The sequence below is a fragment of the Mirounga angustirostris genome, unplaced genomic scaffold (genome assembly GCF_029215605.1).
Source record: "Mirounga angustirostris isolate CCGP_5_RB_7025 unplaced genomic scaffold, mMirAng1.0.hap1 SCAF_5, whole genome shotgun sequence".
Lineage (NCBI taxonomy): Eukaryota > Metazoa > Chordata > Mammalia > Carnivora > Phocidae > Mirounga > Mirounga angustirostris.
Genome location: NW_026991713.1, coordinates 4,866,851 through 4,888,359, shown reverse-complemented (window position 1 = coordinate 4,888,359; position 21,509 = coordinate 4,866,851). Strand labels below are relative to the sequence as shown.

At 56.4% G+C, this 21,509-nt stretch overlaps 1 protein-coding gene across 1 annotated transcript in view; it reads left to right on the top strand.

The window, feature by feature from the left end:
- The first annotated feature begins 15,608 nt into the window (after positions 1-15,608).
- The window catches only part of PRR5 (proline rich 5), a 52,629-nt gene continuing 46,728 nt past the window's right edge, over positions 15,609-21,509 (top strand). The window contains exon 1 of the mRNA XM_054506733.2: positions 15,609-15,739. The gene's annotated coding sequence lies outside the window, so the exon portion shown is untranslated. The remainder of the gene's footprint in view (positions 15,740-21,509) is intronic.

Below are 21,509 nucleotides of genomic sequence, written 5' to 3'. Positions count from 1 at the left end.
GTTCCCAAAACAATAAAGTTATTTGCAACTTGATTCCCCTGGACAAGAAATTTCTGATGAGCTGTGTGCTTGCAGACAGTTTGTTGTCAGATCCGAGGGAGAAGGCCCAGGGACCAACCAGCAAGAGCAAAGCAGAGCTCCCAAGTACAGAACTCACTGGGGGGGTGAACCCTATGAGGCCTCGGTCTTCCCATCGGCAAAGTGGGGTTCCAGGCTTGCATGGAGTCAGAAGGCCCTTCCAGCTCTGGTGAGTAGGTCTGTTTGAAGCTAGGCTCAGAGGGGCTGGGAAATTGCCCATCAGAGACCATTATGGGACAGAGGCAGAGTCCAATCCAAATGTCCCAACACCAGTCCAGCCCTCTCCTCGCCCCCCTGCCCTGCCCAGAACTTGTGCTGAAAAGGAGGAGGGCCAGGATAACAGGGGCAGGAGTGGGAAGTGGGGGCTGGGTCTGCTGGAGAGGTGACCCCCTCCCTCTCTCCCTCCCTCTCCCGGAAGTTGATCCCAAAATTCATATGGAAAAGCAAGGCCCCACAGCCTTTCCTGCTTGGTCTCTCATTCAAATCTCCCAGGCATATCATCCACCACCCTAGAAAGTCCAGGAAGCCACATCCCTGTCTTGCTGGGCATGCTCATCACAGCACTATCACCTGGCATTGAGGTGGTCCTTATCTGCCATCATCTCTCCCATCCCACTGTGAGTTCCCCAAGGTAAAGGACCACACTGGCTACCCCTATGTCCATAGCACCCAGCAGGGGCTCCACAGAGCAGGAATCAGACAGTGATGGGTGGATGGATGAACGGATGGACAAGTGGATTATGGATGGATGGATGGATGGATGGATGGATGGATGGATGGATGGGAAGAGGGAGGAGGGAGGGGAGGGAGGGATAAATAGATGAGTGGATGGGTGGGTAGATGGAGGGAGCAGGGGAGGGAGGGATAGATGGATGGATGGGTGAATAAATAGATGAGTGGATGGGTGGGTAGATGGAGGGAGCAGGGGAGGGAGGGATAGATGGATGGATGGGTGAATAAATAGATGAGTGGATGGGTGGGTAGATGGAGGGGGGGTAGGGAGGGGTTTTCAGCAGCCTAGAAAGTCCATTCAGTGATCCCATTTGGGGACAAGGGAATTCCATTCACTCCTGTATCTTCTCTCTCCTTCTAGCCCCAATGGCTCCAGGCCAGACAAGGGTGGTGGGAGGGGATGGTTGGGGACAAATGAGCTCAATGAAGGAGGGTAAGAGTCTGCAGCACTCTTTGCCCTGGATTTCACAGCCCAGCCAAGCCTCCCTCGCTAGGGGCACAGGCAGTGAGAAGGGGACCCATGGGCGCCCCCTCAGAGCAGACAGGCCATCCCCGCTTTAAGCCAAATGGTGCCAAGGGCCCAGGCCTGGCCTCTCTGCTAAGCCAGGAGCACACAAAGACTCAGAGGGGAGGAGAGAAGACAGACACGCTGCAGACTGGGCTTGGCTGGCTAGATCCTCGTGGAGGCCTAGCATCCCTTCTGCCCGACTGCATGTGCACTCTCACATGCACGCCCGACCGCCATCCAGCCACAGAGCGCACTGGCCGGTTCAAACCACAGCCGTCCCCCCAGCCAGCCGCTCCCAGAGGAGACCTCACCACCACCTTCTGAGGTAGATGTGAGATCATAGGAACTAGGTAGTGGCCTCTGCCTATGGTTCCTGACAGAGCTCCCGAAGCCCTTGTAAATTCTTTATAGAAGTAAGAGCACTGGGAGCATCTCTTGTTCTGGGTGGACTCCTGGGTGGGGCGGGTCACCAGAAAGAACAAGCCAGGATTAGAAGTCTGGAATTTTTCAGCCCCACCCCCCACCCTCCAGAGAGGGGCCTGGGAGCTGGGAACAGAGTTAAGGATTGATCGCACCTACGTGAGGAAGCCTCCATAAAACCCCAATAGTAGGGGGTTCAGAGAGCTTCTGGGTTGGTGAACACATCCACGTACGAGGAGGGTGATGCACCCCAACTCTGCACCGGGGACCGTCCCCGACCTCACCCCATGTACTTCTTCAACACCTGGCTGTTCATCTGTATCCTTATCATAGCCTTTAATAAACTGGTAAACAGACCTGTGTCCTTGAGTTCTATGCACTGTTCTAGGAAATGATCAAATCCAAGGGGGACAAGGTCATGGCAACCTCCGGTTTGTAGCCAAAGGAAAGAACCCACACATCTGGCTGGCTTGGTCAGAAGAGCATCTGACTCTTGATCTCGTGGTCATGAGATCAAGCTCCACACTGGGTTCAGAGAATACTTTAAATAAATTAGGGCCCTGGGTGGCTCTGTTGGTTAAGTGTCTGCCTTCGGCTCAGGTCATGATCCCGGGGTCTTGGGATGGAGCCCCACGTCGGGCTCCTTGCTCAGCAGGGAGCCTGCTTCTCCCTCTGCCCCTCCCCCCGCTCATGATCTCTCTCTCTCTCAAATAAATAAAATCTTTTTTAAAAGATTATAAAAATTAATTAAATTTAAAAAGAAAGAATTCAGTGGGTGAGGCAGAGTTCATGATGCCCATTTCACAGAAAGGCTAACTGAGGTCCCACAAGTGCTGACTGAGGTCCCACAAAGGCTAACTGAGGTCCCACAGTCAAGAGCCACAAAAACCAAGGATCCTTCAAGAGGAACTCTGCAGGTGTTAGTGTCCCCCTGGGTGTGTCCCGTAGAGCCATGAGTGGCGGCAAAGCCCATTTTCAGTTGCTCCCAAGGCTCGTCCCGCAGAGGTTCCTTGAGCGCCTACTGTGTGCATGGCACCACCTCCCACACCGAAGACTTGCAAACCCCGCACCGAGGGCTTGTGGCGCTGGACAGCTTCAGTGTGCGAAGGTCACTCCCTTCCCACCAAGAAGGGCTGGAGGCAAACATAGCCGATGGCACCGAGGGGCATTAGGGGATTAGAAGGGTTTTCCATGGGAGGTGCTTTCTCATCTGAAGGCATCCAGCTAAGGGGAGCAAACAGCACAGCACTGGAAACCAGCCGTGCCTGAGGAGCGGGAAGTCCAGCCACGAGGCCAAAACCAAGGGCCGGAGATTAAGGTCTTAGCATCTGAGCCGGGACGTGGACCCGCGTTGTACGGCTTGGCTTTGAAAGGATCGTGGTGCTTCCGTTTCAGGTTCAATGTGACCAGGGTCTGAAGGCAAAACGGAAACAGGGATTACAATGTAATTACCTGCAATCCGCTCACCTCCGCCCACCCCCACTCCCTCCCAGGCCCCTAAGCGTCAGCAGCAGGATCTGTGAGCCAGGCTAACAGTCAGACGGAAGCCGGAGAGGCCGGTGATGCGAACGGAGCGGTGGAGAGGGTGGAGAGCCACGCCGGGGGAAGGAAGAGTCTCAGGCGCCTGTGAGGGAAGCAGATCCTAAACGTGACCAGGAGATCATTTTGGAATGTGAGCTGCGGGTTGGGACTCCATCCTCAGCACAGGGCTTGGGCCAGAGGCTGCGCCCGACTTAACTTGCTTCTCCCTAATTTTGGATGTGATGCAAGACCCGGTCTTTTCATCCACTGTGTGGCCACCCTTGATCCACGGAGTGAAGTGCTCCCGCGTCCTCCCACCCTCAAAACAATAGGCACTCATTACCAGGCACTGGGAAATTTGGAAAACCAGGAGCAGAAACGTCCCATACTGCAGGGCTGCAAAGATCATCCCTGGTAACAACTCAGCGCGTTTCTCTCGGGTCTCATCTCCCCATAGCATTTTGAATCTTGGTGAGAGTTTGTTAAATTCGATCTGATTGCATAAGCATTTTCCCCTGTCTTCGAAAACTCTTTATAAAACTCACCTTCTGGAGAGAGGATGTATAATCACAGCATGCTTCCCTCTTGTTGGGCACGTACATTTTCTTGTACTGCAAATAAGGCTGGGAGGAACAGTGTGAAGGGTTTTGGAATCCCTCCTCCGCATGGGTTTCCAGTGTGGAATTACTGTGTCAGCTCACTTCCTGACCCATGCTGTGCAGCGGGCCTCCCGCCAGGGTGCACAAGTTCACGTTCCCGCCAGAGGGCCGCGGCCCCCCACCACCCGCCCAGACGGACCTGTTCCGGCCCATGCAGCTGCCCACCTGAAGCAGGGAGGGGGCTCGCCCGCTCCAGTGCCCGTCCTCCCACCCCCGCGAGGTTGAGGGTGCATTTCTTGCCACTTTCTGCGGGGCTGGCAGGGGCTGAGGCTGGGGGAGGACGCCGCTGGGCTGGGGAAGCCCACAGATCCAGGTCCATGGCCTCAGCCAGCGGCCTCCCAACCCACACATGGGGACAACAGGAGGGTCACGAGAGGACTGGTGGACAGCGGGCACAAGCAGGGTCTGGCCACCGAGTAGTCGCCTTCCCGGCCCATCCCCCTGGCTGGCCTGCTTCAGGGGGACAAGCTGTTCCCTGGGCCAGAGCCACTCCTGCCTCTTCCCAGAACAGCATCGGATCAAACACGCTGGGCTCCTGGACTTCGTTAGTGCCTTCTTTATTTCTCCTTGCCTGGCAGGAGTTTCCATATAACTGGAGAAGTCTTTTTTAAATTACACGTCCCCTCCACCAGCCACGCGGTTTGGAGGCGGCGGCGGGGGAGAGGGGGGTGTGTGTCAAGATCCACGTGTCTCAGAACCTCTTCCTATTTCGGAGGCCCAGGGCCCCATCTGGGGGCCGCCTGGCTCCTCTTCCCAACGGCGGGAGGCCAAGCACTCCCACCAGCCCTGGCCGGAGAACCGGGCCCAGCTTGGGGAGGCTCGGGTCACCCATCAGCCCGCTCACTCACGCAGTCGCTGGCCGATGTCCCTGGTGTCCTCCATGTTGGAGCCGGACTGGGGCTGGGGACTGACAAATAAATTACACAAAACCCTCTTGCCAAGTTGCCGTCAGGCTCTGGAGGGGAGATGGGCCCCAGAAACATGTAATTACAGGCGCACAGTTGTTGAAAATATATTTTCTGAGCATTTATGATGGGTCACAAGCTGAGCTGAGAGATTCCCATTATGAGAATTCTGTGAGCCGGGACCGAATCTGCCCTGGGCCCTTGCTGGCTGAGGCAGAGACAAGTCCTTCCAGGGCTCCGGGCCCACCCAGGGTCACACCCAAGCCCCCAGCAAGAATTCAGGGCATACAGGGACCTCTGTGGCGAGGCCAATGCCCGATGGGGCAAGCAAGGAGGCCAGGGCGTTCCTGTCCCCAGGCTTCCGTCAGGGTCACAGACAAAGGCCCCCAGAGCCCCTGGGGCAGGGTCAGCACCTGTCCGGGGGACCCGGGGAGGGCTGGGTTCCTGCTGGTGGCAGGGCAGGAAGCAGCTGTGGGAAGCTGGGGGCAGGGGACAGCGGTTACCTCCATAGCCCACCGTCTGCGGAAGCCAGGGCAGGGACATTGCTGCTACGTCAAAGTGCTGTGGCCAAGACCCAGCCAGCCTTCAGGGCCTGACGGTGCCCGCTGGTGGGCCACCGCCCCATCTTCCACCTGTCAGAGGTGGTGGGGGACCTGTGGCCGGCCCTGGAGGATGAGGTGGAGATGTCAGGGCAGAGACGGAGTGGAGGGACAAAAAGACAACACCACCCTAGAAATACCAAGGCCAGCTTCTAAAAGAACTAGAGCAAGAGGGGCACCTGGGTGGCTCAGTTGGTTAAGGGTCCTGAGTCCCAGGGTCCTGGGATTAAGCCCTGCGTCCAGCTCCTTGCTCAGTGGGGAGCCTGTTTCTCCCTCTGCCGGCTCCCCCTGCTTGAAAGAAAGAAAGAGAGAAGTGACAGGATTTCTTTCCTCACTGAACTCACTGTGTTTGGGATCCATCTTCCTGCCTTAATTACATTCCAAAATGGGGCACCCATCCCCTAGGTGGGCAGTCTAGGTGAGGCAGCAGACAGGAGGACAAAGGAAGTAGATGAGAAAGATCTTTCTCCACCTGAATCCTGCAATGAGAGCTCAGGCAACGGCTGGAAGTAGTGAGCCCAGCATCTCTGGAAGCAATCAATCTGCCCCTGGATGCCGGAGGCCATGAGCCCAGAAAGGAGTCTATAAGGGGGTGGGGGTTATAACAAGGTGCACAGGAGGCCCCCCGTGGGCAGTGCTGCTTCCAGCGTTCAGAGCCACCCGAGGCTTCCGGACGACCAAGGAATGCCCTAGGAGCCCCCTGGGCACAGACAACAGCAAGAAAGGGTGAGCACCTGCCCCACGCCAGGTGCTGTGCCAGGCAGGAGTTCTGCTCGCCTCATCTCAACCATCTCAACACTTGCAAAGTACTGGTTACTCTCCCACTTAACAGGTGAGGAAGCTGAGCAGCAGGGAGGTAAATGCCTCGTTCAGGATCACACAGCTCACTGGGGCAGAGCCAGGACAGGGACCCAGATCTGGTTGACTGGGTGAGCCCTCCCCTCCAGTCGTCCTTGCACGGAGGAGTGGTTACGGAGGGCCTGCCCTGTGCTGGGTCCTGGTGGGACACAGGTACGTGGAAAACCAAACAGGTGAGGATCTGCCCGCCTGCCCACATGCCAGGTTCCCTCCACGCCTTTTGCTTGAGCATTTGCCCAGGCTGCTTATGACTTGACATTTAGCTCATTCAACAAACTTTGACAAAAATAGTGCCTCTGTCTCTCTCCTCCTTCCCCCAGCTGCATACCTTCGCCCATTGACCCAGGCCTGGGGGCAGGGCCAGCGGTTTACCAGCAGGTAAGTCAGGTGCTGGGACCACAGGCGCAGAGGGGAGATGGTAATCCAGATTCTGTCCCGGGCGATACCTGCAGAGGAGGGCAGCAGACAACTTCAAAGTACACATTTCAGGTACACATGGGACCTTCACCAACATAGGTCAGATCCTGGGCCATAAAGCAAGTCTCAGTGCACGCACCAAAATCATGTGAAGAATTCCTCTCTCGTCGATGTATAACAACGAAACCAATCTAGGAAAGCTCCAAATGTTTGGAAATTTAAGAAACACGCCATGGAATAACCCTGTGAGTCCAAGAAGAAATCCAAGGGAAATGAGAAAATATTTTCAACTGGACAAAAACGAAAATACACGGGCGCCTGGGTGGCTCAGTTGGTTGAGCAACTGCCTTCAGCTCAGGTCATGATCCTGGAGTCCCAGGATCGAGTCCCACATCAGGCTCCCTGCTCAGTGGGGAGTCTGCTTCTCCCTCTGACCCTCTCCCCTCTCATGCTCTCTCTCACTCTCTCGCTCTCAAATAAATAAATAAAATCTTTAAAAAAAAAAACGAAAATACATGTCAGAATTTGTGGGAAGCAGCTAACTAACTCAGGGCTTAGAGGGCATGGAGGCGTTCAGTGTTTATATTTTGAAAAAACAGAGGTTTAAAACCAGTAATCTAAAGAAGCTAGAGAGCAAATGAAAATCAAATTCTCCAAAATAACAGTCCCCCGGAGATGTCGGCGTCTGATCCCTGGAATCTCCGACTCCATGAGGATAGGTGGCTAAGGGGAATTAAGGTGACAGGTTAAATTAAGGCTGCAGAAACAGAGAGATTATGCTGGATTATTCCAGTGGGCTCTGGGTGATCAATCACAAGCGTCCTTAAAAGTGGAACAGGGAGGCAGAGGTTCAGAGTGCTGAGATCTGAGTAGGGCTGATCCCCCCAATGCAGGCTTTGAAGAGGGAGGCAGGGTCCACCAGCCAAGGAGTGTGGGGAGCATCTGGAGGCTGGAAGAGGCCAGGAGGGACTTTGCCCAGTAACCTCCAGGAAGGAAGAGAGCCCTGCAGACACCTTGATGTTAACCCCGAGAGACCCACATCAGACTTCTGGCCTTCAGGACCGGAAGGTAAAACACTTGCCTTGCTGAGCTCTGAGTCATTAGTTACAGCAGCAATAGGAAATGAATACAAAAATCAACGCAGCTGGGGCGCCCGGGTGGCTCAGTTGGTTGAGCGTCTGTCTGCCTTTGACTCATGTCATGATCCCAGGGTCCTGGGATTGAGCCCCAGGTCAGGCTCCCTGCTCAACAGGAAGTCTGCTTCTCCCTCTCCCTCTGCCCCTACCCCCAGCCCCACTCTCTCTTTCTCTCTCTCTCTCTCTCAAATAAATAAATAAAATCTTTAAAAAAATCAACACAGCCAATAATTGGTTCTTGGAAAAGATTAATAAAATAGCCGAAGCCCTGGTGAGACTGATCAAGGAAAAGAAAGAAAGCACAAATTAGCAATCCCAGGAAAGAGGGAACATCATTACAGATCCTACATACATTAAAAGGATAATAGGGGAACATAAGAAAAACTTTGTCAATGAAGTTGACAATTGATGCGAATCAAACTCTTCAAAAACCATAGATTATCCAAACTGACACAGGAAGAAAATAAGAACATCTAAAGAGCCTCATACCTATTTTGAAATTTTGAATTTGTATTTCAGACTCTCGGGAGGAAAACTTGGGATGTTGATGGTTTCACTGGTGCATTCTATCAAATATTTAAGGAGGAAATAATACCAGTCTGACAGGAACCCCTTCAGACACTGAAGGAGGAAGGAGCACATCCTAAATTGTTCTAACAAGGTAGAGCCATCCTGATACCTTATAGAGAGAGACCACTACAGACCAATATCATTCTTGAATGTAAAACAAATCCTCAACACAATTATAACAAATCGAACCCAGCAATATACACAAAGGATAATGAATCATGACAAAGTGGGCTTTTTGCCAGAAACGCAAGGTTGATTTAATGTTCAAAATCAATCAGGGCGATTTGCTCCATTAACAGAATAAAGGATTTTTAAAAACCATAGTATTTCACAAAAAAAGTGAGACCAAATTCATTCATCATTAAAAAGGTTTTTTTCCAGCCACTTAGGAATATGAGGGAACATCACAAACTATATAGAGAAACTACAGGAAAACCTATAGCTAATGCCGCAGGGAATGGTGAGAGACTGAAGCCTTTCCCTGGAGGGCCTGTGTCCGCTGTCCCCGCTTCCATCCCACCTCGAGTCTAGAGGTTCCAGCCGGTCTCTACGTGCCGGCATCATGACAGTCCATGCAGAAAACCCTAGTAAATCCACAAAGTGCCCACCAGGCCTGGCCTCAGTGAGGAAGGGATGGTTCTGGCATTGAAGGGAGCGTCCAGGAATGCTGAACTTGGGGAGAAGTCTGCAGGGGCTGCTTCTGCCCAGAAGGCCACCAAGGATGCTGAGTTATTTTAACGCAAATTGGGCCCGGGTTTCTGCAATGGCCAGGCTTGTTCTGTTTGAAGACAGCTTCTTGGCAGGACTGCCAGGCCGCGCTGATCCTGCCCCCTGGCCCCGGATGCTTGGGCCAAGTGCAGGGGGCTCCCTGCCAGCTTCTCAGGGTGGGCGTTGGAGGGGTAGGGGGACAGGGGCTGCCTGTGTGACGGGCCTCAGCCCAGACCCCTTTTATCCTCGACTGCACTCCCCCCCCACCCCACCCCCCCGGGTAGGGGAGGGAACATTGTGCTGCCAGCGCCGTTCCCACCGGGAGTGAGTGGGTCTCTGGAAGGAGAATCTGGCCCACGGGGCCAGCAGTCCGGGTCCTGCCGAGTTCACCCTGTCAGGCACCCCGCCTTGGCTCAGTGCCCGGACCTGAGCCCAAGACCCTCACCGGCAGGCACCAGGCCTGGGGTACTTAACCGGAGCCTCCATGCTCAAGGGCACTGGCCTGTGGGGTGAGCACTGGTCCCCGAGTCCCGAGCCGGGCTCTGGCCTCTGTGCGGAACTGCCAATGAACTCCCAGGAGGAGAGGGCCAGCTCCAGCTCCAGCTTAGAGCCCTGTGTCACATCGAGTGGCAGAACTGGCTTTAGAGTCTGGCTCCCCTGCCCCCAGAGCTCCCCCCGGGCTCCCGTCTGCAGCCCAGCCCCACACACAAACCTAGCATAGATGAAGCACATGGTCCTCCAGTTGAATCCCACTCAGCCCCCTGCGGCCAGCACCGAAGACAGAGGGGCGCCTGGGCTTCCGCTGGGACAGGGCCCAGAGCAGACGAGTCTAACGCAGGAGCCAGGGCCAGCGGGAGAGTCAGGGTCTCCGCCAGAGCCCCCACCCCTCCAGCCCCGCCTGGCAAGTCTGCCCACTGCCCGAGCTGGGTCACCTCCCCCAGCCAGCCGGCCAGGCCCTGTCACCACAGCAATATCAGCCGCCGATGGTCCGCTGTCGAGCTGGCACAGCCCCCAGCCAGGTTCGAACCTCCCACCTCCCCTCCAGCTCTCTCCCCCCTCAGTCTGAGGGTCTGGAGGAGCCTGTCCTCTTGGTGGCCCAGAGGAAGCCTCCCCGTTGCCTAATGTCTCCAACAGAGGCCACCAGGAGCATCCCTGTGGGTGAGCAAAGAGGGGCCATCACCCGTGGCCTAGAGGGAGAGCCACCACGGCAGCGGGGGGTGCTCGGTAAGGGGGTAGGAAGGACGTACGGGGTGTTGGCCGGGTGCTGGGGGGCACCGGGGGGCCTGAGGAGGTGGGGCTCTGCTCCGGACTGGGCGCTGTCAGGAAGGGGGCATCTCAGTAACCCTCGTCCAGGGGCCCCTGGCCGGTTCAGTCGGTACAGCGTGCGACTCTTCACCTTGAGGTCATGAGTTCGGGCCCCACATTGGGTATAGCGCTTACTGAAAAAAAAAAAATAATAATAATAATAATAATAACCCCTAGTCCACAGGGCCTGCAGCCGGCTAGAGCTGGGTTTGGTCATTCTGTGGCTGGCATGATGTTCACGCTGTCATCCGTGTTCAGTGATGACAGAGAGGTCTTGTCTTTGTCTTGATTATCAGCCAGCAGCCTTGTCTGATGTTGTTCTGTGTGGTTGTTTATATTTCATGGGAGGACGAGCTGTTCTGGAGAGGGAGGGCTCTCCAGAGAAGGGGACAAAAGGTGGGCCTTCCCCACAGCCCCTCAAACGTTCAGGAAAATTCCCAAATGCATCACATGCTGGGATGGAGGACTCAGGGGTGGACACGGTGGACGGGCCAAGCTCTGCACTGAGGTTTCCCGGGTCCCCCGGATTTCCCCTGGGGTCCAGGGACAAGGGGTGGGGGCTACCAGGCAGTCTGGGTGGACTGGAATCCTGGGTGGATGGGGCCGGGTGACAAGAGTGGACACTCCCAAGATGAGAGGTTCAAGGTTGGATCACAAGGAGATAAACTCTTGGTACCCGCTTGTCAAGGTGGGTTCCATCCCGACAGTGCCCTCTTGAGTAGAGCTGGCACTTCCAGAGTCCAAAGGGAGAGTCTGGAGCCTCCTAGGAGAGACATAGCTAAGGACGAAGGTCCCCTCAACCTGCGTGGCCCCAGCCTGGCTGGAATCCAGATCCTTCCCGGCTCCCACAGCCTACTTGTCCACCGGAGCTTTGGGCACAGGTGCGATGTCCAGGTGCAATGCCCATGCATGGTCCCAGGTGAGGCGTGCATTTGTCGAAACGGCTCTTGAGTGCCAGCTTCATACAACGTTCTGCAAGGTACTTCCGCCATTTGCCAGACTTCCGCTGAGCACCTACTGTGGGCCAAGCCCGGTGCCGCACCCCGGGGACCCGGAGCTGAAAGCCAGGCTCCCCGCTTCCATTCCAGAAAAGAAAATGAGGAGTTGAGGGAAGTACCTCTGAGGCTCCTCCTGTTTGTCGCGGCTTCCCAGCACACCAGCTCTGTAACTAACAGGTGCCCGCCAGCGGGTGCGTAGGGACCCGCCTGCTAAGCAGTGCCATCTAATGGAGCACCTGAGACAAAAGGTCAAGTCCGAGAAGCTGAAGTGCAAGAGGAAAGCAGAATATACAATGGGGAAACGTATGCAAATGTCATGTTATTATTGCTCAGTAAACCTTATCTCCCCTTCATGTCCCAAAATGCTACCCAGCACCACCCTTTTAAGTCTGTAATAACAGATCAGATCTGCAAAGCAAGGAAGAGGGGCATTCTAGTTCTTCCACTGGGTAGGAGAGGCTGGGAGTCATTCTGTTTTGCTTTTTCCATTATTAATTATTTTATGTACATTTTTTGCTACCTGTTAAGCACCCTGTGGGAGGAAAGTGAATGCCAAAGCACCCACCAGTCTCTCCAATCTCACGGGAGCCCCGGATGGAAGGCTTGGAGACAGGGCTCAGCTGAGCTGCACGAGACCAGCCTCCAAACCCAGCCTTGCTGTATATACTAGTCTCCTGTGGCCGCTCTAACAAATGGCCACACATTGACGGGCTGAAAACAAATCATTCTCCGGCAGTTCTAGGGGCCAAAAGTTGGGAGGGGCTGCATTCTTTCTGGAAGCTCAAGAGAGAATCTGTCCTGTTACGTTTGCCAGCTCCTAGAGACCACCTGCTTTCCACGGCTTGTGGCCTCCTCCTCCCTCAAAGCCACGGGCATGGCATCTGTCATCTCCCTCCATTTCTGATCCACGCCACCCTTTTCTTCCTCTAGCCCTCCTGCCTCCTTCCAAGAAGGATCCTTGTGATGACAGGGGGCCCATTGGATAATCTAGGATCGTCCCCCCATCTGAAAAGCCTTAAGCACATCTGCAATATGCCTTTTACCCTGAAAGGTAATATACTCACAAGCTCTGGGGATTAGGATGTGGCCATTTGGGGGCAGGGGGTGTGCATTACAAAGCTTGTGTCATACACTATATGACACTGGGCAAGTCACTGCACATTGCTGGCCCCTGTCTTTCTGTCTGCACTGACTGGGGAGGTGTCTCCAAGTGTCCTCCCCATGCAGAGAGCCCTCGGAGTCTGCGGGTTTTCACCCTGTCCCACAACAGACACTCACCCATCGGAGAACTCAGTTTTGCACAGGGCTGTAGATTTGCAAAGCACTTTTCTTATGTGCCAGACAATGAGCAAAAGCTCGTTAGATATTTTTCAGTGACTCAATCAACCCATGAATAAATATATAAATACACAAACTTGTGAAATTAGCAGGTGTGACCACCCCCATTGTGGGACAAGGAGCCTGAGGCTCAGAGTGGACAGGTCACCTGACAAGGGCCTCAGCCTTGGTCTCCTAGCTGCAGAACGTGTGTCCTCCCAGCACCAGGACAGTCCGGGCACACTGGGCGGGGCGGGGGAGGGGGGCCCTGGCCTCGTCTGCTCACTTGGAGAGCAAAGGAAGGAAATGGAAGGTCAACCGGCTGCTGCGGTGGGGACAGGGGCCTCACCTGAGCCTCCTGGTGGTTTCCCACAGCCTCACATGACCCTCGGAGCGGCTCTGACACACACGAGTGCTCAAACTGGGGTTTCCTGCCAGGTTCTAGGGGATACTCAGTTCTCACTGAGTTGCTGAAAGAGGCAGATGGGCATCCTGGCAGTAGTCACCGGCATGCTCTCCAGGGGCTCCTGGGGGTCAGCTGCCCTCTATACCACCCATGTCTCCTTCATTTTCACTGTTTACCCCCAGACCTGGGCCCCTCAGGGGAGAAGAGCTCAAACCCCCCAAAAGTCAGACATACAGGCTTCAAACCAAGAGGTCTTGCGCTTAAATCCTGGCTCTGTCATTACTCACTGCATGGTCTTGGGCATTTTTTTTAACTTAATATTTTTAGAGCAGTTTTAGGTTCACAGCCTAAATGAGAGGAAGGTACAGAGATTTCCTATGCCCCCCTCCCCCCCTCACCATGCATGGTCTCCCCCATCATCAGCATCCCCACCAGAGTGGGACATCTGTTACAACAGATGAACCTGCATGGACATAGCACCCAAAGTCCGGAGCTGACATTAGGATCCCTCTTGGTGTGCATTCTGTGGGTTTGGACAAATGTATAGCGACACACATCCACCACCGTAATGTCATCCATGTGGTCCAAATAAGGGACATACAAAAGGGACTGTTTACAGAGGCGTGGGCAGGTTAAGGAAGCACCCAGAGGCTGTGGTTACAGGGAGCTGCTACCTCCCTAGGGCTGGAAAGAACAAGCCAAGGAAGTGGTGTTTCATATGGAAACCAGGGGGACCTATAGCTGCGGGGGGGGGGGGCTCCCAGCAAGAGCTATGGTCATAGGGGGCACAGCCAATGTCAGGGATGTGGCACGTGGTCAGCAGGAGGAAATGCCCCATCCTCTCTCCCTCTTCTTCCTCATCTCCAGCTGCTGCTTCCGTTGCTGTCCCAGCCCCAACCAGCTACCAGAGGAGGATGCCACCCATCAGCGTGGGCAGAGGATGGACCTGGGGGGGGACAGGGGTGCCACAAGTGAAAAATGACCAGCAGTGCTCACTATGGGACCATCCATTACCCATTCTTTCCACAAACATCTAGTTGGCACCTTCTAAGTACCAAACACTGTCCTCACCGCTGGGGACACTTTGGGGGAAGGAAAGAGACAAGGCCCCTCTCCCAGGGAATTCGCATCCTAGTGGACAAACTCAACACGAAAGAAATGACCAATTACAGAATAAAATGCCAAGCCCAAGCACTAGGAAGAGAATCGAAGCAGGACAAGGGAAGAAAGAAGAAAAGGAGGCTATTTGAGATAGTCCGGAGAACATGCTGGACATCCCCAGGACCCACTCGCTACATGTGCTTACTCCAACAGGTCCCTCTGTCCAGATGCCCTCCCCACCTTCTGGACGCCCTGGTCCACTGCCCAGGCAGAAGTGCTTGTCCCTGGACCCCAGTGAAGCCCATCAGCACACTCCCTCTCCTGGCCTCCAGTCACCAGGAAGGCCTGCTACCTAACCTATCCCATTTTAACAAGGGCAGGTGGCTTAGATTCAAACAAGCACCATCATGGGAGAGAAAGTCCTGAATACAGACAGAAATATTTGCATAATTGCATTTCAAAACTTCAAAACCATCCCTACACTTTAACACAGTGTAAGGACCAGTAACCGCCATGGGAAGGCTCCAGCCAGACGGCCTTGCCCCTGAGGGCACTCTTCCCTGCCTGTTAATCCTGCCACAGAATTCCTGGTCCAGGAGCCACCCTCACCCCTGTCCCCCTTCCCAACACAGTGTCACAAAGGAGACAAGGTGGACATTTTTTAAACGAAGGGTGAAAAGAACCCCTTCTTTATACTCTCGGGAGTGGGACCTGGGTGTTCCATCTGGGGTATGAGATATGGGGTGCCAGACATTTCAACCAGGCCAGTACTTCTCAAACTTCACGGAGCTTCGGAATCACCCGGAGAGCTTGGTCAAAACCCAGATTCCTAGGCCCCAACCCTAGATTCTGTAAGTCTGGGCTGGGGCCTGAGAACGTGCATAGCTAACAAGTTCAGGGAGATGCCCCCCAAGCAGGTGGGGCCAGACTTTGAGAACCATAGCCCTGGGCCATTCAGACGCTGGAAGCATCTCTTTGCTCCATCCCTGCCCCCTCTGCCAGCGGCCAGACCCTGAGCGACCGCCCCCCTCCCCCCCCCCCCCCCCCCCCCGCCCAACGGGGCAGGGACTGAATCCGAACGTCTGATTTTTCCTCCGGGCTCGCAGCGCCCCGCGCAGGCCGAGGCTCGAGGAGAGGGCGCTCGGCGGGCGTTAAAGGACCGCCGAGGGGTGGGTTACTGGGTGGCCGGGGACGCCCCATCCCCGGCGGGCACCGCCTACAGCCTGCGCAGTGCACCGGGGTGGGGGATCTGCGGAGGGCGCCCCGGCCCCAGCTCCCAGCTCGGGCGGCCGCTCCCCCGGCGGCCGCAGGTCGCGTCCTCGCGCGGGTCTCGCTCGCTCGCATCGGCTGCGGAGCCCGGGCGGCGGTGGCCACGGCCGCGTCCGGAGCCCCAGCGCGGGCCCGGGGGCGGGGCGGGGCGGGGCCTCGGCGGCCCCCTCCCCCGGCCCGGGCTCGGGCTCTGCGCGGTGGCGGCGGCGGCGGCGGTGGCGCGGGGACCAAGGTGAGCGGCGGCGATGGGCCCCGGAGGCCCCGCGGGGGGAGGGGGCCGGGGGGGCGGGGGGTCGCACGCGCGCCCCTGAAGAGGCCGGGCCGGGTCCGCCGGAGCGCCGTGTATGTGTGTGTGTGCGAGTGTGTGTGTGTGTGTGTCTGTGTGTCTGTGTGTCTGTGTGTCTGTGTGTCTGTGTGTGCGCGCGCGCGCGCGTCACGCCGAGTGCGGGGACATGGGATGGGGTAGGGGCCGGGCGGCCCCCAGCAAGGGGCTCCAGCTTCTCCCAGTACGAGGCCCCCCCACCCCCGGGACCTCCCAGCTGCCCTCTCGGGGTCTCTCCTAGCCAGCCCTCCCCCCCAACGCCCCGCCCCGCCCCCTTCTCGTCTCTATCTCTGACTTTCCGTCTCTGCGGGTGGGTCTCTGCGTGTCGGTCCAGCCGGGTGTCCAGCTGCCTTGTTTCCCGATCTTCCCTCCCAACACTGCCCCCTCCCCATGCAGCTCTTCCCCTCCTTTACGCTGCCCCCCCCAATAGAGCAAACAAAGATGGTCGAGGGAGGGGGAACCTCCTTTTGGAACCCTGTCCGGTTTTAGCGTGGGGCCCCACCCCTCTGGCCTCTAGCCTGGGCCTCCTGCCACCTTCCTGTGCGGAGCTGGCCCTGCAGAGCCCTGGGTGGGGGGGAGGGGGCGGTCTGGGGCAGCAGGTACATCTGAGGGCAGAGACCCCAGGGCTGGAGCACAGAGGGGTCTGTGGCCTCAGAACTAGGGAGCCCCCCTCACATCCCTTGAGAGGTGGCCGGCAGGGCAGACTTGCCTGCCACTGGGTCTGGGCCTCTGGCAAAATCAGACCATGCGCTGGACCTTGTTCACAGGAGCAGGGCCTGACGCTTTCTAAGATTGTTTCCAATGGAGCCAAGGTAGGGGAAAACTTGCTGGGCTCGGGGAGGGCCCCTGGCCTGGGGGTCACTGGGTGTGGTCCTGGCCCTGGCTCACCAGGCCGCTTCCTGTGGGCGGCCTCCATTTCCCCATCCAGGCTGCAGGACAGCAGTGCGATGGTGTAGAGCTGCATGGAGAGGCCATCGCTGTCCAGGTGATTAGTGATGCTTTTGGTGGAAGCCCGGCTGGGCCGGAATTCCCCGGGATTCCAAACAGCATTCCCTGGACTGCATCTGGAGGGGGAGGGGGGCTCCCTGTGGCCTCTCAGACCTCCTGCATCACGCCCAGCCTGAGAACCCTTCCTGGAGGGGTAAGCTAGGGGCTCTGGCGGCGGGGTCCAGGACCACCAGATTGTCCTCTTCAGTGACAGTTCTTGATAAAATGCCAATGCCTGGGATCTCGTCCTGACCTCTGATGAGGGCACCAGGAATCTGTCTTACAGCTCATCCCCCCCCCCCCACCCCGTGCACATACAAGTGTGAACACCGCTGACTGGTGGCCTTGGATGAGGGCACAAGATCACATACTCTTTCCGGCCGGGTGGACCCAAGAGCAGCCCAACCCAGGGGCGTGGACTTACTGTGTCCCTGACGAAGCCGCTCCCCCTCCCTGAGCCCAAGTCCCCAGCACTCAGCAAGTCATGGCCTCCCAAGGGTCTTTCCTGCCACGTGGTCTGAGATTCTAAGCTGTTTGTTGAAAATGTGGGGGGTAGGGGGGTGCTCCAGAGTCAGGCAGACATGGGTCAGCATCACAGGGCCACCGCTGGCTGTCCGTGTGGTCCTAGGCAAGGGACTTTGCTTCTCAGGGCCTCCATTTTTCCACCTCAGCACTAGAAACCATGGTATTTCCCACTCCTTACAGGTAGTCAGGGGATCCAAAGAGGCCCAATGCCTGACACATCGCAAGCCTGCCGCGAATGTGATGTAAGCCATGAGAGTGGTTGGCATTCTGCGTTTCAGCTACCTCACTGTCTGGTGATGGGGACATTCACGTGGACCTAATTTCTCATCAGCAGGGAAAGTGGTCTGTGCAGAAACATTTGTTAGCTGATGGATTTGTTTGTTTGTTTGTTTCTAATGGATGGATCAAAAGGCCTGGGGATGGTTGAGCAGCCTTGCCTGGGCAGAGTCGGGCAGCATTCTATGGGATCCGGCTGGGACGCTGGTGCCAGGTCTTTCTCAAGACAGGCACTGTGAGATGACACCCGGGTCTCCCAGGCGACTCCCGGCAGAGCCAGGAGGACCTGGGGCGAGAAGAAGGAAGGAGAAAGCCCGGGGCCCTCTCCCCACCTCTCCGGGTGCCCTGAGTCCTGGGCGTTCATGGACATGAACAAAATCATCTTCTGGGACATCTGTGAGGAGGGCGGGCTCCCAAGATGCCCATAGAGGGGCAGGAAAAGCCATTCATTCCTTCATTCATTCCCTCGCTCCTTCCCACCAGCAGTGGCAGATGGCAGGGGGATCCCCATTGAGGCATGTAGGGAGAGGCCACAGGTGCGATCTGAACGGGGAGCTGTAGGGTCAGACTGTGGGGTCATTGCTTCTCAGGGTCACACAGCAGGGTCCGGATGTCCTGCTTTAGGCTCACCCAGAAGCCTCGGATGGCCCCGGGGGACGTGCCGAAGAAGACCCAGCCATGCCCCAAGTCTGAGTCAGGAGATACAAATTAGAGTCTTGGACTGCTATGAAGACGTGGGTTTAGTGAAACAAAAAGGTAATTTCCTGGTGACACCATAACCCTCTTTTTGCCATTTAACCACATCCCTCTTATATGTCTCAGAACCGAATCTCAATGGGGGAGCACCACTGGGATGAGGGCTTTGAGATCTGTGCGTGCGCCCAGTTCTGGTGACTCAGGAATCCCTAAGTCTGGGACGGGGCTCTGGGCAGGGCTGGGAGGAGGAGCCAGCCAGGGCCAGAGAGGGGCCACAGAGGCCGGGGACCCCAGAGTCAGGCTCACCTGCTGTAAATCCTGGCAGCACCATTTAACAGCTGTGTGGCCATGGGAAAGCTGCCTAACCTCTCTGAGCTTCAGTTCTGTCATCTGCATTGGGTGGCGTGGACTAAACTGTTGAGATGATTAAAACCATGGGTTCCGGAGCCAGGCTGCTTGGGTTCGAATCCCGGCCCCACCTATCCCCAGCTGTGGGACATTGGCCAGTGTCTCAACCTCTGTGTGCCTCAGTTTCTTCATCTGTAAAGTGGTGAGAATTGCAAGCACTTGGCGCCTAGGGTTGTGGTAAGGATCTGGTGGCTCCGTGTAAGGCCCCGAGAGGGACAGTCCCGATGTGAGGACCAAGAGTGGCGGTGCAGGCCCCTGCACCTGCTCCGGTGTGTGGCCTTTTGCTCAGGCTGGTATCGGCCCCGGAGTTACTGCCCATATCCGTATCAGCGTTAGCGTCGATGCTTACCTCTGGCATCCCGAGAGCACTCGACGCCTGGCCCGGGGAAGCCTTCAGCTCGTGCCCATCTGTACCCTCCGGGGAGAACAGTGAGGCCACCGACTGTCTACACCCTGGGAAAAGTGGGGGTGGGGGTACAGGGGCCAGGCCGCTGCTGAAAAGATTATCAAGAAAATACATGTAGGTTATTTCAGCACGGAGCATTGCTCTCCTCAGCTCTGATTCCAGGGCGTGACCCCCAGAAAGAAGGGGGGCTGCCATTTCCTAAGCACCTACCGTGTGCCTGGTCCTATGTGCAGAACTTCTCCAGGCACTAGCCAGCCCAGAGGGTGATCGTGACCATACCCAATTAACAGATACGCAAGCTGAGGCTCAGAGAGGGCAAGTGGTTTGCCTATAGACCCAGGCAGCAAGGAGCAGGGCTGAGGCTCAAACCTAGGGTCTCTGGCAGGAGGTGTGCATGCCCGCCTTCCACCCCCACCACACTACCTGCCCGAATGTGAGAGAGTGTCACCAAAACACCCTGACATCAAGAGCTACCACAGTGCGCTCCTCTGACCCCAGCAGAAGTCTTGCTTGTTTTCTGGAAGGTTCTTAAGGTTTTGCTTTCTGTGCCATCCGCTGAACTGGTTAAAAACCTTCTATGTGTTGCCCAAGCAGTTTCTCCAGCAAAACCAGTCTGCCCGGAGCCCAGAGGAAAACCCAGGAGGAAAGACTGGGGGGATGGAGGACCCAGGCTGGGAGGGTGGCCCCCATTCAGCTCCAGGAGACCCGCGTTCTGGTTCCGGTTCTGCCACATACCCTTTGAGTCTGAGGGGTTATTCTCCGTGCCTCAGTTTTCAAATCTGTGACATGGAAATTTCGATTTCTACCCTGCTTGGTTCCCATGAGGAGGAAGGGTAAGGTAAAGCTACAAAATAATAATAGTCAACACATAGGCAGCCCTTGAGATGCACCTGAAGACAGCTTAAAAGCTTACATATTTGCCCTCATGTAACCCTCCAAGGCCATGGTATGATCCCATTGTACAGATGAGGAAGGCAAGGCACAGAGAGGTCAGTCTCTTGTCCAAGTTACACAGCTGGTAAGTGTTTAGGTCTGATTAAGATGGACTGAAAGCCAGCCACTGAGGCCATGCATTGATGATAATAAACATGATGCCCCTTCTTGATTATTTCCTGTGACAGGGAGCTCACTACCTGTTGAGTCCCCAGGACTATTAGTCTCGGACTTGAGTAGGTGGTGGTGATGGTCCCTGGCACAGTAGACTCAGCGTGGAGAGGGAAGGCTGGGAGAAGATGCTGAGCTTGGCTTTGGCTGTGGAGAGGTGGGGAGCTGTGGTTTCCACTCTGTTACGAAATGAGGGTAAGAACCCCACGGCACAGGGCTGCTGGGACATGTGAACGTGGGGATGTGATGTCAAGTATCTGGCAATGGCAGGGGCTTGAAACGTGGCAGCTGGTCCTACTGTCATGTTGGGTTGCTGTTGTGCTTACTATTAGTATTATTTAGGTCCCGTGTCCCTAGTAAAATCGTGGACCCCTGCGAGCAGGAGCCAGGCGCTAAATGTCCCTGCGCCCTACCCTGAGACACGCTCAATATTTATTGATTAGATGCCTGATGTTCAGCTCCCTCCAAAGAGAATGTCTCCATGTGGGTGAGGTGCTGGGAGACTCTTCATTTATATAATCTCATCCGGTGCCCCACGAGTGGGGGTCATCAGCTCCATTTTAGAAACAGTCTTAGGTAGTGCGATGGGCCTGCCCAAGGTCACACACTAAGAAGGGAGAAAGCCGGGAGTACTTCCTGGGGGAGGTGGCATGGCACTGGGCCAGCAGGATGGGACATGTGCCTGGGCCAAAGGGCAGAGGGCTGGTGCTCTAGGCATGGTGAAGAGGAACGTGGGAGCTGTCCACGGATCAGGGCTGAGCCCAGCACCCAGCATCCAGCACAGGGCAGGGCAGAGTGTGGGTGAGGCTCAGGGGGCATTTGCTGAGCTGAGCTGACCTGAAGTCTCAGGGGAACGTTAATGTGCTAGCGGTCTGGGCTCCCGACCCCACCCTGCACCCCACCCAGCCACTTCCTTCTGTCCGGGCAGGAAGGGGTGCTCTGCGGGCTCAGAGGCTGCCGGCACCTTCCTGGGGACTGCTCTGTGAGCAGTGATAAAATGTTTATCTGAAACAGCAGCATCTGGGCTTCCCTGCACAGGGCACAGCCGTTCCTAGACCTGCAGCCTCCCTGAGTCCTGCTGAGTCACGGGGGAGCCCAGTGGGCCACCTGCCCGCGCCCTCCTTGGCCCCTCTGCCCTTTGGCCATGTGGGAGCCTCAGAATGTGTAAGCCGTTCAGCTGCCTGCAGGGCGTCCAGCGCAGTTAGTGCTGGGGGCTCCGGAGCTTACCCAGCGGCCAGGATCGCAGGCAGAGGAGGCCAGCAGGCCGGGATCGCGCCC